Source organism: Pseudophryne corroboree, chromosome 9, assembly GCF_028390025.1.
Source record: "Pseudophryne corroboree isolate aPseCor3 chromosome 9, aPseCor3.hap2, whole genome shotgun sequence".
In the NCBI taxonomy this organism is placed as follows: Eukaryota; Metazoa; Chordata; class Amphibia; order Anura; family Myobatrachidae; genus Pseudophryne; species Pseudophryne corroboree.
Window position 1 is genome coordinate 413991983 of NC_086452.1, and position 18135 is coordinate 414010117.

The 18135-nt window shown below is 45.6% G+C and overlaps 1 protein-coding gene and 1 long non-coding RNA gene across 2 annotated transcripts in view; one reads left to right on the plus strand and one right to left on the minus strand.

Moving 5' to 3' along the window:
• Nucleotides 1-13365, plus strand: part of LOC134958368 (uncharacterized) — a 46317-nt gene extending 32952 nt beyond the window's left edge. The window contains exon 4 of the long non-coding RNA XR_010186977.1: nt 13209-13365. This is a non-coding gene — a long non-coding RNA (uncharacterized LOC134958368). The remainder of the gene's footprint in view (nt 1-13208) is intronic.
• The window catches only part of ADAMTS9 (ADAM metallopeptidase with thrombospondin type 1 motif 9), a 366262-nt gene that overhangs the window by 91778 nt on the left and 256349 nt on the right, over nt 1-18135 (minus strand). The window lies entirely within an intron of this gene.

Genomic DNA, 18135 nt, shown 5'->3' on the forward strand with positions numbered 1-18135 from the left:
GTACCAATACATCTGCACGATATATCAGTATTGGCTGTGCTGTAGGACTGACACAATATTACTGATGTACTGATGTACTCGTGATATATAGTTTGCCAATAGAATGAGCGATATATTGCACAGTGTATACCTAGCATAAAAGGCCAGGTTTTAAGGATATCCATGGATGAAGGTTAAGTCAAAATGACTGATGTATATGCTGATTAATTGGCTCCCAACAAAAAATGAACCCTAGTGTGCAGGAGTGTGGGCAGACTAGGGTAGACTAGATTATAGAGATGAGCGCCTGAAATTTTTCGGGTTTTGTGTTTTGGTTTTGGGTTCGGTTCCGCGGCCGTGTTTTGGGTTCGAACGCGTTTTGGCAAAACCTCACCGAATTTTTTTTGTCGGATTCGGGTGTGTTTTGGATTCGGGTGTTTTTTTCAAAAAACACTAAAAAACAGCTTAAATCATAGAATTTGGGGGTCATTTTGATCCCAAAGTATTATTAACCTCAAAAAACATAATTTACACTCATTTTCAGTCTATTCTGAATACCTCACACCTCACAATATTATTTTTAGTCCTAAAATTTGCACCGAGGTCGCTGTGTGAGTAAGATAAGCGACCCTAGTGGCCGACACAAACACCGGGCCCATCTAGGAGTGGCACTGCAGTGTCACGCAGGATGTCCCTTCCAAAAAACCCTCCCCAAACAGCACATGACGCAAAGAAAAAAAGAGGCGCAATGAGGTAGCTGTGTGAGTAAGATTAGCGACCCTAGTGGCCGACACAAACACCGGGCCCATCTAGGAGTGGCACTGCAGTGTCACGCAGGATGGCCCTTCCAAAAAACCCTCCCCAAACAGCACATGACGCAAAGAAAAAAAGAGGCGCAATGAGGTAGCTGTGTGAGTAAGATTAGCGACCCTAGTGGCCGACACAAACACCGGGCCCATCTAGGAGTGGCACTGCAGTGTCACGCAGGATGTCCCTTCCAAAAAACCCTCCCCAAACAGCACATGACGCAAAGAAAAAAAGAGGCGCAATGAGGTAGCTGTGTGAGTAAGATTAGCGACCCTAGTGGCCGACACAAACACCGGGCCCATCTAGGAGTGGCACTGCAGTGTCACGCAGGATGTCCCTTCCAAAAAACCCTCCCCAAACAGCACATGACGCAAAGAAAAAAAGAGGCGCAATGAGGTAGCTGACTGTGTGAGTAAGATTAGCGACCCTAGTGGCCGACACAAACACCGGGCCCATTTAGGAGTGGCACTGCAGTGTCACGCAGGATGTCCCTTCCAAAAAACCCTCCCCAATCAGCACATGATGCAAAGAAAAAGAAAAGAAAAAAGAGGTGCAAGATGGAATTGTCCTTGGGCCCTCCCACCCACCCTTATGTTGTATAAACAAAACAGGACATGCACACTTTAACCAACCCATCATTTCAGTGACAGGGTCTGCCACACGACTGTGACTGATATGACGGGTTGGTTTGGACCCCCCCCAAAAAAGAAGCAATTAATCTCTCCTTGCACAAACTGGCTCTACAGAGGCAAGATGTCCACCTCATCATCACCCTCCGATATATCACCGTGTACATCCCCCTCCTCACAGATTATCAATTCGTCCCCACTGGAATCCACCATCTCAGCTCCCTGTGTACTTTGTGGAGGCAATTGCTGCTGGTCAATGTCTCCGCGGAGGAATTGATTATAATTCATTTTAATGAACATCATCTTCTCCACATTTTCTGGATGTAACCTCGTACGCCGATTGCTGACAAGGTGAGCGGCGGCACTAAACACTCTTTCGGAGTACACACTTGTGGGAGGGCAACTTAGGTAGAATAAAGCCAGTTTGTGCAAGGGCCTCCAAATTGCCTCTTTTTCCTGCCAGTATAAGTACGGACTGTGTGACGTGCCTACTTGGATGCGGTCACTCATATAATCCTCCACCATTCTATCAATGTTGAGAGAATCATATGCAGTGACAGTAGACGACATGTCCGTAATCGTTGTCAGGTCCTTCAGTCCGGACCAGATGTCAGCATCAGCAGTCGCTCCAGACTGCCCTGCATCACCGCCAGCGGGTGGGCTCGGAATTCTGAGCCTTTTCCTCGCACCCCCAGTTGCGGGAGAATGTGAAGGAGGAGATGTTGACAGGTCGCGTTCCGCTTGACTTGACAATTTTGTCACCAGCAGGTCTTTCAACCCCAGCAGACTTGTGTCTGCCGGAAAGAGAGATCCAAGGTAGGCTTTAAATCTAGGATCGAGCACGGTGGCCAAAATGTAGTGCTCTGATTTCAACAGATTGACAACCCGTGAATCCTTGTTAAGCGAATTAAGGGCTCCATCCACAAGTCCCACATGCCTAGCGGAATCGCTCCGTGTTAGCTCCTCCTTCAATGTCTCCAGCTTCTTCTGCAAAAGCCTGATGAGGGGAATGACCTGACTCAGGCTGGCAGTGTCTGAACTGACTTCACGTGTGGCAAGTTCAAAGGGCATCAGAACCTTGCACAACGTTGAAATCATTCTCCACTGCGCTTGAGACAGGTGCATTCCACCTACTATATCGTGCTCAATTGTATAGGCTTGAATGGCCTTTTGCTGCTCCTCCAACCTCTGAAGCATATAGAGGGTTGAATTCCACCTCGTTACCACTTCTTGCTTCAGATGATGGCAGTGCAGGTTCAGTAGTTTTTGGTGGTGCTCCAGTCTTCTGTACGTGGTGCCTGTACGCCGAAAGTGTCCCGCAATTCTTCTGGCCACCGACAGCATCTCTTGCACGCCCCTGTCGTTTTTTAAAAAATTCTGCACCACCAAATTCAAGGTATGTGCAAAACATGGGACGTGCTGGAATTTGCCCATATTTAATGCACACACAATATTGCTGGCGTTGTCCGATGCCACAAATCCACAGGAGAGTCCAATTGGGGTAAGCCATTCCGCGATGATCTTCCTCAGTTGCCGTAAGAGGTTTTCAGCTGTGTGCGTATTCTGGAAAGCGGTGAAACAAAGCGTAGCCTGCCTAGGAAAGAGTTGGCATTTGCGAGATGCTGCTACTGGTGCCGCCGCTGCTGTTCTTGCGGCGGGAGTCCATACATCTACCCAGTGGGCTGTCACAGTCATATAGTCCTGACCCTGCCCTGCTCCACTTGTCCACATGTCCGTGGTTAAGTGGACATTGGGTACAGCTGCATTTTTTAGGACACTGGTGACTCTTTTTCTGAGGTCTGTGTACATTTTCGGTATCGCCTGCCTAGAAAAATGGAACCTAGATGGTATTTGGTACCGGGGACACAGTACCTCCAACAAGTCTCTAGTTCCCCTCTGGGATGACCATCGACTCCCAGCAGCAACAACAGCAGCGCCAGCAGCAGTAGGCGTTACACGCAAGGATGCATCGGAGGAATCCCAGGCAGGAGAGGAATCGTCAGAATTGCCAGTGACATGGCCTGCAGGACTATTGGCATTCCTGGGGAAGGAGGAAATTGACACTGAGGGAGTTGGTGGGGTGGTTTGCGTGAGCTTGGTTACAAGAGGAAGGGATTTACTGGTCAGTGGACTGCTTCCGCTGTCACCCAAAGTTTTTGAACTTGTCACTGACTTATTATGAATGCGCTGCAGGTGACGTATAAGGGAGGATGTTCCGAGGTGGTTAACGTCCTTACCCCTACTTATTACAGCTTGACAAAGGGAACACACGGCTTGACACCTGTTGTCCGCATTTCTGGTGAAATACCTCCACACCGAAGAGCTGATTTTTTTGGTATTTTCACCTGGCATGTCAACGGCCATATTCCTCCCACGGACAACAGGTGTCTCCCCGGGTGCCTGACTTAAACAAACCACCTCACCATCAGAATCCTCCTGGTCAATTTCCTCCCCAGCGCCAGCAACACCCATATCCTCCTCATCCTGGTGTACTTCAACACTGACATCTTCAATCTGACTATCAGGAACTGGACTGCGGGTGCTCCTTCCAGCACTTGCAGGGGGCGTGCAAATGGTGGAAGGCGCATGCTCTTCACGTCCAGTGTTGGGAAGGTCAGGCATCGCAACCGACACAATTGGACTCTCCTTGTGGATTTGGGATTTCGAAGAATGCACAGTTCTTTGCTGTGCTGCTTTTGCCAGCTTGAGTCTTTTCTTTTTTCTAGCGAGAGGCTGAGTGCTTCCATCCTCATGTGAAGCTGAACCACTAGCCATGAACATAGGCCAGGGCCTCAGCCGTTCCTTGCCACTCCGTGTCGTAAATGGCATATTGGCAAGTTTACGCTTCTCCGACGACAATTTTATTTTAGGTTTTTGGAGTCCTTTTTTTTTTCTGATATTTGGTGTTTTGGATTTGACATGCTCTGTACTATGACATTGGGCATCGGCTTTGGCAGACGACGTTGCTGGCATTTCATCGTCTCGGCCATGACTAGTGTCAGCAGCTTCAGCACGAGGTGGAAGTGGATCTTGATCTTTCCCTAATTTTGGAACCTCAACATTTTTGTTCTCCATATTTTAATAGGCACAACTAAAAGGCACCTCAGGTAAACAATGGAGATGGATACTAGTATACAATTATGGACTGCCTGCCGAGTGCAGACACAGAGGTAGCCACAGCCGTGAACTACCGTACTGTACTGTGTCTGCTGCTAATATAGACTGGTTGATAAAGAGATGTCTATGTAACTATGTATGTATAAAGAAGAAAGAAAAAAAAACCACGGTTAGGTGGTATACAATTATGGACGGACTGCCTGCCGAGTGCAGACACAGAGGTAGCCACAGCCGTGAACTACCGTACTGTACTGTGTCTGCTGCTAATATAGACTGGTTGATAAAGAGATGTCTATGTAACTATGTATGTATAAAGAAGAAAGAAAAAAAAACCACGGTTAGGTGGTATACAATTATGGACGGACTGCCTGCCGAGTGCAGACACAGAGGTAGCCACAGCCGTGAACTACCGTACTGTACTGTGTCTGCTGCTAATATAGACTGGTTGATAAAGAGATGTCTATGTAACTATGTATGTATAAAGAAGAAAGAAAAAAAAACCACGGTTAGGTGGTATACAATTATGGACGGACTGCCTGCCGAGTGCAGACACAGAGGTAGCCACAGCCGTGAACTACCGTACTGTACTGTGTCTGCTGCTAATATAGACTGGTTGATAAAGAGATGTCTATGTAACTATGTGGCCCTCATTCCGAGTTGTTCGCTCGGTATTTTTCATCGCATCGCAGTGAAAATCCGCTTAGTACGCATGCGCAATGTTCGCACTGCGACTGCGCCAAGTAACTTTACTATGAAGAAAGTATTTTTACTCACGGCTTTTTCTTCGCTCCGGCGAACGTAATGTGATTGACAGGAAATGGGTGTTACTGGGCGGAAACACGGCGTTTCAGGGGCGTGTGGCTGAAAACGCTACCGTTTCCGGAAAAAACGCAGGAGTGGCCGGGGAAACGGTGGGAGTGCCTGGGCGAACGCTGGGTGTGTTTGTGACGTCAACCAGGAACGACAAGCACTGAAATGATCGCACAGGCAGAGTAAGTCTGGAGCTACTCTGAAACTGCTAAGTAGTTAGTAATCGCATTATTGCGAATACATCGGTCGCAATTTTATGAAGCTAAGATTCACTCCCAGTAGGCGGCGGCTTAGCGTGTGTAACTCTGCTAAAATCGCCTTGCGACCGATCAACTCGGAATGAGGGCCCATGTATGTATAAAGAAGAAAGAAAAAAAAACCACGGTTAGGTGGTATACAATTATGGACGGACTGCCTGCCGAGTGCAGACACAGAGGTAGCCACAGCCGTGAACTACCGTACTGTACTGTGTCTGCTGCTAATATAGACTGGTTGATAAAGAGATGTCTATGTAACTATGTATGTATAAAGAAGAAGAAAAAAAAAAAACCACGGTTAGGTGGTATACAATTATGGACGGACTGCCTGCCGAGTGCAGACACAGAGGTAGCCACAGCCGTGAACTACCGTACTGTACTGTGTCTGCTGCTAATATAGACTGGTTGATAAAGAGATGTCGTAGTAGTATGTATGTATAAAGAAGAAAAAAAAACCACGGTTAGGTGGTATACAATTATGGACGGACTGCCTGCCGAGTGCAGACACAGAGGTAGCCACAGCCGTGAACTACCGTACTGTGTCTGCTGCGACTGGATGATAAATGATATAAAAAATATATATATATCACTACTGCAGCCGGACAGGTATATATTATATATTATATAATGACGGACCTGCTGGACACTGTCTGTCAGCAGAATGAGTTTTATTTTTATAGAATAAAAAAAACAACAACACACAAGTGAAGTCACACGACGAGTGTTTAACTTTTTCAGGCAATCACAATATAAGTATACTACTAACTATACTGGTGGTCAGTGTGGTCAGGTCACTGGTCAGTCACACTGGCAGTGGCACTCCTGCAGCAAAAGTGTGCACTGTTTAATTTTAATATAATATTATGTACTCCTGGCTCCTGCTATAACCTATAACTGGCACTGCAGTGCTCCCCAGTCTCCCCCACAATTATAAGCTGTGTGAGCTGAGCAGTCAGACAGATATATAATATATATAGATGATGCAGCACACTGGGCTGAGCCTGAGCAGTGCACACAGATATGGTATGTGACTGAGTCACTGTGTGTATCGCTTTTTTCAGGCAGAGAACGGATATATTAAATAAACTGCACTGTCTGGTGGTCACTCACTATATAATATTATGTACTCCTGGCTCCTGCTATAACCTATAACTGGCACTGCAGTGCTCCCCAGTCTCCCCCACAATTATAAGCTGTGTGAGCTGAGCAGTCAGACAGATATATAATATATATAGATGATGCAGCACACTGGGCTGAGCCTGAGCAGTGCACACAGATATGGTATGTGACTGAGTCACTGTGTGTATCGCTTTTTTCAGGCAGAGAACGGATATATTAAATAAACTGCACTGTCTGGTGGTCACTCACTAGTAAACTCTCTGCACTCTCTACACTTCTACAGTACTCCTCCTAGTCCTAAGCTCCAGTAAATCTCTCTCTCTTATAATCTAAATGGAGAGGACGCCAGCCACGTCCTCTCCCTATCAATCTCAATGCACGTGTGAAAATGGCGGCGACGCGCGGCTCCTTATATAGAATCCGAGTCTCGCGATAGAATCCGAGCCTCGCGAGAATCCGACAGCGTCATGATGACGTTCGGGCGCGCTCGGGTTAACCGAGCAAGGCGGGAAGATCCGAGTCGCTCGGATCCGTGTAAAAAAAGCTGAAGTTCGGGCGGGTTCGGATTCCGAGGAACCGAACCCGCTCATCTCTACTAGATTAGCAGAGTGATTACTATCTGCTGCCAAATTCTATTTTTCTAATTAAGTCACCTGTGCTCAAGCTTAATTAGGAAAACAGAATTTGGCAGCAGATAGTAATCACTTAAAACCTGGACTGTTAGGGGTATATTTAATAAAAGTCATCCCCCCCACCCCAATTGATTTTTATCTACAAACTGAATAAGATCACTCTAAATCAATGTTGTGTTTAGGGGTTAAACTTAAAACACACATTTGTAAACTTTTAAAATGAACATAAATAATCGTCTGTTACTAAATGTGCGTTTTAGCCCCTGAAACACAACATTGAGTTATAGGCCCTACACACTGGCCGATGTTCATCAAAGATATGAACGATATCGTTCATTATTGAACGAGATAACGTTCATATCTTTCAGTGTGGAGTCACCAGCGATGAACGATGCGCGGCCCCGCGCTCGTTCATCGCTGGTTCCCCGTCGGCTGTGCATGCAGGCCAATATGGACGATCTCGTCCATATTTGCCTGCACTTCACTGGAGCCGGGTGACGGGGGGAGTGAAGAAACTTCACTCCCCCCGTCACTGCCCCCCCGCCGCCGAGTCGCTCGTCACCCGTATCCGCCGTCGGGCAGCTCGGCTGCGGATCTTTATGTGTGTAGGGCCCATTAGATTGGCTTCCATCTGTTTAAAATGGATAAACCATACTTGCCTGCTTCTGAAAAAGCATTTCAGGGAGATGTGACAGTAACACCTATCAGTGCGGACGTGTGCTGCTACATCTGAGAGGCGTGTCATAAAAATGACTTAACGGGGGTAATGACGGGAGAGATGTGTGCTGAGCGATCTTAACACAGACCGCTCAGCACACCTCTCTCCCCCCTCTCTGCACAGCGCGATGTGCTGAGCGAGGGGGGCGGACGGAACGGGGGGCCGCTCACTTCACACAACGGCATACTTGCCGACTTCTGGGCTGCTCTCTCCGGGAGAGAGCAGCCGGTCGGCTCATCAGGGCAGGCGGGCAGTGAGGTGACGTCCAGAGGGGGGCGGGCCAGAGGTGGAACGGGGCGGGCCAGAGGTGGAACGGGGCGGGCCAAGGGGGCGTGGCTGCTGGATCACGTCATGTAAGCCACCCCCCCCCGCTGTGTAATGCCGCTATTACCGGCATTATACAGCAGGGGGCGTGGCTATGATGACGCGATTCAACAAGAATCGCGTCATCGCCTGCTCGGACCGCCCACTTTACTCGCTAAGTGGGCGGCTGGGCAGGGGGTGTCCACCGAAATCGGAAGACTTGCCTGCTCTTCCGGGGGGCCGGGAGGGTCACGGTGAAGTGAGCGACCCGCTAGATTGAGCCTGCATGCAGGCTCAATCTAGCACCGGCGATAGCGATGCGCGGGGCCGCGCATCACTATCGCTGGGGGGCATACACACGACAGATCCGTACTTAAAATCTAAGACACTGATATTTTGCAGGATTTGTTTGTGTATTGTGTTTTACAAGAGGTTCCATATACTGTAAGTGTCCAAGAGAAACCTTATTTAAAATGAATGTAGCCATAGGGATCATTGTGCCTTATAACCAATGCAGGGGAATGGTGCTGATGATCCCATTTGAATGTATGTATCTGTGATTTATTTTTTTCCTAACAGCTACATAATATGGATGAGGTGCAATCAGGGAGATTACTGGTCTATTCAGGGAGTCAGGGAGATCACTGCTATTTCATGGAGTCTCCTGCAGAATGAGGGAGGGTAGGCAAGTATGGGGATAAAGGGCCGAATTCACAAAGGATTGCAATTGCAAAGCTGTTTGCAGCAGCTTTGCAATTGCAATCCTTAGCAATGCAAATGCAGGAGGAGGTGCTCTGCATTTGCGATGTGATCGATCGCAATGTTCATCTGCGAAGACAGGCTGAGTAAGCCTGAGCTTACTAAGGCTTGACGTCGCAGGTGGCCTTGTGAGGCCAAGGAAACTGCACCCACGACACAGTCCTTGACCACCCCACTCCTGGAAAATAGTGGCGACCCTCGCCCTTGTCCCTCCTTCCGAACGCCTCTCCCTGTCAAACAGGCAGAGACGTTCGCATACCTGCGATCACATCGCAGGTCCCGTTTTGCACATGCGCAGAAGGGTCCTGCGCATGTGCAGTTTGCACCACCACCATCAGGAAACCGCACACAAGATCACGTATTCAATCCTTAGTAAATCACCCCCACAGATCGTTAAAAACGACCTTTAGTAATAATATCCCTAAGTGTTTCTTGAGGCCCGAGTTTGAGAAGCACTGGACTATGTAATCCTCAGATTTTCATTTCGGAATGACCAAGCCAAGGGTTATGTTTTAAAGTCTGCTGATGAAATTTGCTGTGTAGCGATCTATCTGGTCTGTGCTTTGCCTTGCAGCTTGTGCTCTCTGCACATTTGTCAGGCTGCAAATAGTAAAATTGCGAATGTGAATTGTAAAACATGAGGAAATCTGTCATGAAACAAGATTGGATCATGTATAAAGGCTGCAAAGTTGAGCAAAAGGCATTATTTATTGCTTAGCCCATGCATAAACCATGCAAAGTAATCAAATGAGAGTTCCCCCATTGGAAACAACAGCCTTTATTGAACCAATTTCCCGTCCTTTCCTGCAAAGGTACTTGTGAATTGCTATAGAGGAATACAAGCAAGAATACCTTTATCGGTACCATCTCTATCAATCTAGGCCTGTCTGCACTGGTAAAGACATAAGATAGCTTCTTTTGTGACAATAGAAGGCCAAGTAGGTAAAATATCATATGAAACACGGCCTTCTACCCTTGTCCTGGTTTTAGTCCAAGTGATATCACAGGCTGGTACAATAGCCATTAATAAATAGATGAACCTGTATTGTTAACTCTACGCAGAAACCTACGCAGTAGACTCGAGTCCACTAGCGTTCAGCACTGCCGGCAGGTGGCTAGAGAGGAGGAGACCCGGATGGAGGCTGCATCTGAAGACATCTGAGTAACCAGCACATTGGACATCTGATAACGTCATAGGTAAAACTAGGCTGGGTGAGGCCAGTGATGCTGAGTCCGAGGATGCAGCCGCGCTTTCTTGAATGCTTCACCTCCCCACCTCTAAATGGATGCAGACTGTCACTCACCCGATGTCTGCACCCGCACTGCGTCCGATGTCACAGGACTAGATCTGCAAATGCACAGTGCAGCTCCTGCACATAAGCAGATCAAAAAACATTGTACAATGGCATGAAAATCAAATTAGCGGCCCCCTCGGAGTCTGCCCCAATGTCATTTAATCCAGTCTAAAGGGCCCCATACACCAGAACGATTTTGCTCAATTTCAGCTCAATTTGGTCATTCGGGCAGATATACAGGGTGAAATCGGGCATTTTTGCTGTGTGTCCGATCCGATGCGTGGCCCCGTGAGCGTCAGGTCGACTCCTCCAGATCGTTGGTGCTGCACTCGTTATATGTCGTGATCAAATGGAATTGTATGGAATCGTACGGAAAAAAGTGTGTTTTTTTGTGCTCGCAATATATCGCATGCGATGTATCACACAAGTTTGACTGACATTCTCCAGGACACTCCCAGCCCTTGTAGCCCTCAATCCAGCCCATCAGATGTATTTGTGGAATGCATGCTATACATCCCATGCGATATGTAGGTGCTTGACATATCCTATGTGATGTATAGCATGCTCAAAAAAGTCAAATTGTACAAAATCGTTTGGAATCTTATGTAAACACTCCCCGACTTCAGCCTCTAGACATATTGTTCTAGTGTATGGGGCCCTTAAGGATTCTAGTAACCAGTCTTCATGAGTATGTTAATCCTGCCATGTTTTGGGTGTACATCCCTTTAATATAAATAGCTTCAGTTGGGAAGGAATCTGTAGCAGCTGGTACCCAAAGCATTCTGCATCGCTCACTTCGGCACAGGATAAATGACTGTAAAGTTACATTACACAGAACATTAGGCTGCATTCCCTAAAAAGTTGGAGAAAAAAAACTTTTGAGGATTGAGTGATCACGGGTCTCAGCGGTTTCTGCCCCTGCTTTCTAAGCAGTGCTACAGTGTCACAGGAGGCCTCTAAGGGAAGGATGATTTATGAGGTCGTTACAGTACATATTAAGAACAGCTCTTCATCTAGGATGGAAACAAAAATGTAAGATCTTGCTTTAAAAAATTCCTGCATCTGTTGCCAGTAAATGTTTAGGGGAAATATGTTGGTTACTGTGCATATACAAAATAACAAATGTGTAGTACTGCAGTCTGAAACAGCAAGGGCTAGAGCTGGAGTTCTCAACTATAAGGCTCAATTACCCCCCAGCAGGTTATGTTTTCAGGATTTCTGTCTGTGGAAATAGGTGGGATATTTACTGACCGAGCAAAATTGATCAACTCACATGCGCATGATTAAAGAAATCGAGAAACACGGCAGAGCGAGTACTACTCTAGCTGGCGTGACGTTACATCTCTCTACACATGATTATGGAGGCACACACACTGATTCTAGACTTCTTCACTTTTTTTATTTTCCAGGATGACCTCAAAACAGAAACTTTCACAGAGAAGAATATTCACAGTCATTTACTCACAAAGACCTACTTCCTAGTCACCGGCCACTATGTGGCATCGGTCAAGAAAGACAAATGGCTTAAAGAGGTCATATATAACCCAGATTCTTATTCCTCCTCCCAGATTGACAGGCAAACCATACCCCTCCTTGCCTTTAAAAGATAGGTCTTCACAGGTGTTCTGATTTGCCCAGATGGGCTGCCAAACTGCAGGGAGACACAGTATTTTCACCAAGCAGGTAAAACACACATTTTATTCTTCAAATGCACAACATCCCCTGTCTCCTTTATAGCACCATGCCCCTTTTGCAATCAATATAAAAGAAATAACTTACAACCTGGGTACAGTTAGGTCGGAAGTATTTGTGACATGTACATAGTGTGATATAGCCACAAATGTTGCTGACCAGAGGACCAGAATGCAGCTCATTCAATGGGGTACAGACTATTAGGAACTAAGGACAACTACTGTACTTCAGAGGTGACAAATACATAGGCAAGCCTTAATCAAATGCTTCAGGATCGTCACAGGACATGTTGGTATGTTTTCTTGGAAGATTTTTGTTGTTTGTAGGTACCAGTGATGCTGGAAGTGCTGTGGGCACTCGGCCTGTGTGTACTATTGGGCACTTGGCCTGTGTGTACTATTGGGCACTCGGCCTGTGTGTACTAGTTGTCACTCGCTCTGTGTGTCCTATTAGGCACTTGGCCTGTGTGTACTAGTGGTCCCTCGGCCTGTGTGTACTATTGGGCACTCATCTTGTGCGTACTATCGGACAATCGCCCTGTGTGTACTGTTGGGACACTCGCCCTGAATGTACTATTGGGCACTTGCCCTGTGTGTACTATTGTACACTCATCCTGTGTGTACGAATGGGCACTTGGTCTGTGTGTATGATTGGTCACTTAGCTGGTGTGTACTATTGGGCACTCGGCCGGTGTGTACTATTGGGTACTCGTCCTGTGTGTACTATTGGGCACTTGTCTTGTGTGTACTATTGGGCACTCATCCTGTGTGTACTATTGGGCAGTCATCCTGCGTGTTCTATTGGGCACTCATCCTGTGTGTGCTGTTGGGCACTTGTCCTGTGTGTACTATTGGGCACTCGGCCTGTATGATTGGGCAGTTAGTCTGTGTGTACGATTGTGCACTCGGCCTGTATGTGTGTACTACTGGCCACTCGGTCTGTATGTACTATCGGGCACGTGGCCTGTGTGTACTATTGGGCACGTGGCCTGTGTGTACTATTGGGCACGTGGCATGTGTGTACTATTGGGCACTCTGCCTGTGTGTTGAGCAGTGTACCATAGTTTCTTACAACTTATTTATCTCCAGCAGCGCTCACAACCGACTGAAGGCACGGAGACCCCAAGACCCCCAAATATATCTTTTATAAACTGTGGGATGAGTAACGCAAGGCAATTCCTCAATGCCAATCCAATTCACCAATCGATGGACTCCGTTGATCGACAATTTCTCAGTGGACTAACAAAATAAAGCATGTTAAAAATCTTGACTCGCCAATACCGATCATTTTTGGTTCGGAGTCGGCAAATCCTCGTCATTCCTTAACGTGCTTGAATTGACCGTCGGAGTCAATAGTGAAAGACATGGAAATTTCCTTTGGGCTAAGTCGGTGGTGACCCCTGGCCAACTGTGACTGGGCCATGACCACGCATGAATTCTCTATAGCCATTGGTTCACAGACACCGCTAAAATGCAGAGGTAAGGTTTCTGATTAAGGGTGAAGGATCGCCATGTGCCCCAATTTCACCATAGTAACATTTTCCATCAAACGTTTACATGATTACAAGTTTCCAGAAACAGTCTGGTTGAACCTTGGCACTCGGCCTAGCAGCAGAATCACACACCCAATCTACAATAGGGCTGCAAGTCATTTTAAAGAGAATGGATTCCAGATTAAAACACAGACGGCTTCCAGCCGCTATTAACATAGAAAACCAATTTAAAATGCCAGTGCATTATAATTTGCCAATCAAGTCTTCATTTTGGAATAAGAGTATTTAAGTAGCCCCACATGCAATAGAAAATGAAAATAGGTATGAAGAGATAATGCTTGTATACTGATTAAATCCCCCTAAAGAATGCACTAGTTACTAAATGGCGTTCACCATTATCATCACAAAGGGGGGTAAATCACTCTTGGCTCCCAGTTAGAGATGAGAGATTCTCTTACCCTTTTCTTTCCTGAGCAGAAAAGCCGTCCTCTTGTTAATGTAAGACTCTGCAGCTTGGGAACGCGTACACAAGGTACGTCTCCACCTCTTCTACACAACAACCCCAACTAGATGATCATTTAAACTAAAATGCGAGTTGCTCTATATAAAAGACCTACATATTCACAAATACATGAAAGCTAAATCAAGCTGACTTTAGGGGTAGGACAAGACCTCCCTACATCAAATCTCCCACTGTACAGGGGCATGTCATGACCCCTAGTAGCCTGCCTAGCACTCTTCATGCCCCTTTCCTAAAAATACCCCTTCACTGCACAAGAACTATGAAACTATTATTGGATCACGTGGCTCCAGGCAACATAATGATTTCTGATTTGAGCCCACTTTCAACCTCCTTGTCCAAAAAGACTAGGCTATTGGACCTTAGGCAGGAGCCCCTGTCATCTAATGGATATATACTGTAGCCATTAGGCTAGACATGAAATATTTGTAAAGTTAGTATTTCATATCTACCAGGCCTTTCATGCTACTTATTGCAAAGATACAATGAGGGAGATTCAAATGTTTGAAAAGTCGGTTGGGTGTCTGTTTTTTTCCTGTCTATTAGGTAGGAAAAAACAGACTCCCAACTGACTTTTCAAACATTTGAATCTCCCCAATATGTCCTTGTGTAAGCGGCTGCATTGAGACCGTAACTATTTATTTCAAGCCATTCAGATTCGCTGAAGGAATTGTGGGTCACTTTGGGAATGCTTTGGGGTCACTGAGACACAGACTGTTCTGCAGATCATTGATTTTAGTCTTTCGTTTAGCAACGGCTCCCAGGTTGCCATGGCAACACACTGCAGACATCACAGTGGAATTGGATTTTTAAAGTTCAGAAGCTATTGGAAGTAAATGAAGATTCATAGACAATGCACACCAATTAAAATACAAAAGCAGCATATCACAATTTTGAGAACGATTAAATTTTTTAAATACATATTTTTTTAACCATAATAATAATAATAATAATAATAATAATAATAATAATAATACAGGTTGAGTATCCCATATCCAAATATTCCGAAATACGGAATATTCCGAAATACGGACTTTTTTGAGTGAGAGTGAGATAGTGAAATCTTTGTTTTTTGATGACTCAATGTACACAAACTTTGTTTAATACACAAAGTTATTAAAAATATTGTATTAAATGACCTTCAGGCTGTGTGTATAAGGTGTATATGAAACATAAATGAATTGTGTGAATGTACACACACTTTGTTTAATGTACAAAGTTATAAAAAATATTGGCTAAAATGACCTTCATGCTGTGTGTATAAGGTGTATATGAAACATAAATGCATTCTGTGCTTAGATTTAGGTACCATCACCATGATATCTCATTATAGTATGCAATTATTCCAAAATACGGAAAAATCCGATATCCAAAATACCTCTGGTCCCAAGCATTTTGGATAAGGGATACTCAACCTGTAATAATTCTATTTAGCTAAATAACATTAAACTGTACACACCAAATACAAATATTTAGCTGATCTCGGCAAACTGTTTCCAATACACAGCAATATTTCATATTACCTATAATAGAAGTAAACCAATTTACAGAAAGTGATCATTTAATGGGGGGAGAATTATCAAGGCTTGGAGAGATAAAATGGAGAGAGATAAAGTGTAAACTAATCTGTCACTTTACAGGCTGTGTTTGCAAAATGACAGCTAGGAGCTGATTGGCTGGTGCTGTATCTCTTTCTCCTTTATCTCTATCAAAGCTTTGATAGATCACACCCTATGACTGTCGCCAGCTATATTTCCCATTAGAGGCATAGCTCACAACCACTGCTTATGATCAGAAAACTTTGAGGGGGGGTGAACCTCCAGAGAGCCCCCCCCCCCTCCCAATCTGCTCTTATGCAAGAGGCCTCATGCAAACACAGTGAACCAATTCAAAAGAGCAGAGCAGAAGGCTTGCAGAGTGGTTGGACCATCGTTGCCAGGCCCTAAATCACCACTCAGCCTTAAAGCAGTGGCAGGGGCTGCCCAGGCAATAGTTACACCAATATTTAGCATTATTCTCTAAACCAGGGCTGTTTCTAGCCAATTTGGCTCCCAGTGCGAGATTTAAAAATGCGCCCCCCCATGACATAAAAAAATGTGCCCCCCCCCCTCCACACACACACACACCTAGATGAAAAACAAACAAACTTGTGCGCGCACCCGGCAAGGGGCGTGGCCTCATCTAAATGGGTGTGTCCTCATTTAAATGGGTATGGCCTCGTCTGAAAAGACTACCTCACAATCCAGTTTTTGACCCTGCTCCAACAGATCATGACCACCACAGGAAAAAAATTCTACCATATTAAGCCCCACACAGTAATGCCCCCTGCACCATATTATGCCACACACCGCAATGCCCTCGATACATTAAATCCCCACACTACGGCAGGCAGTCCCCATTTTACACATTGTGAGAGAGAGAATACTTACAGAGGCGATTACCGCTCTTCGGCCCGCCTCACCAGTCGCTCCTCGCGCCGGCCTTTCCCTCTTCCTAACTTGGATCCCCCTCTGTACTCCGGGGGGGAGTTTCGCTGACTGATGGGGTTGCGTCGTGACGTAACGACGCAACCGCGTCATTCCGTGAAACTCCGCCCCCCGAGCGGCTTACTCGGGGAGAAATAGGAGGGGGCAGCAGGGAGCCACAGTTAGTGCCGTGGCGGGCGCCCAGTGCGGTTGCACTGCTCGCCTGCCCCAAGAAACGGCCCTGCTCTAAACTTTCACTGCCTGGCAGATTGGGAGATGTTTAGCGATAACTATGGGGCACTGAGGGCCCAACCTTTCCATGTGGAAAAAGTCTTGAAAATTTACTTTAATTGGTAACAGAAAAGAAAACAACAACAAAAAATATGTTTTTTAGTGGTCCAATTGTATTTGCTTTGCTGTCCATACCAAGCTCCAGGCACACTGTGTATGAACTGTACATGATGGCTGCACTACACATAGACAAGACAGCCATTTTGTCTGTAGTACACACAAAGGGAGATGTATCAAAGCTTGGAGAGAGCTAAAGTGTCAACCAAACAACTCCTAACTGTCATGTTACAGACTGTGTTTGAAAAATGGCAGGAGCTGATTGGTTGGTACATTTTGTCTCTCTCTAGTTTGTCTCTCTCAAAGGTCCCCCTCAAACATCTCCCTCTCAGGGTGGCAGCCATTTTGTTTGCACTACACACAGTAAAGGCAGCTTAAAGTAAATAAAAGCTGAATGAAACGACAAATGACACTGCTCTCAGCTCATACAGAACATCTTGGAGTTCTGAATTTTGTGGGGGGTCTCCCAAACTCTAGAGAGAGTAAACCATGAATGCTATTGGGGTTACAGGTTCTCTCTGCAAGAGGACAGATTTTCCTTTAAAATAAAAACAGGTAAGTACTGCTTGCTGGTGTATTTTACTCAACTTAATTGATTAGTGGACTTACATAGAACACCAAAAGGCACAGAAAAATCATGGGATACCCTGTTAGTAAATCTATTGTCTCCCATTGCTTTCTACAAAAGGAATTCAGGGGGACTGGATGGTAAGATTTGCAAAATGTCATATGATATAGTTTTCCAAAACGAATGTAAATGGCATTGGAGGAGATATAGCAAGCAGTGAAAAGAGTGGAGAGGTTGCCCATAGCAACCAATCAGAGTGAGGTAGCATTTATCAAGTATATTGTATAATTAAGTGGCAGCTGATTGGTTACTAGGGCAACTTTTCTACTTTTTTCACTGCTTTATACAGTTCCGACATTATTTTGAAATAGATGTTACTGTACTATGGTTTTTTGTTTTGGTATTGACTAATAGTTTATGCCTATGGCTGACCATGCTCTTATCATTTGGCCAGCCAGAATGCTGATTTTTGTACATAAATTGTTGCCTTGTGAACCCAAAATGACCGGCAATCCGAATTGAGACCAAGATCTGGATCTCTCAGTTGTCTAGTGGTTATACGAAAAATAATGGCTTCTCCTACTGTAGTTTGAGGAAAGGAACATAAGAATATTCCATATGACAA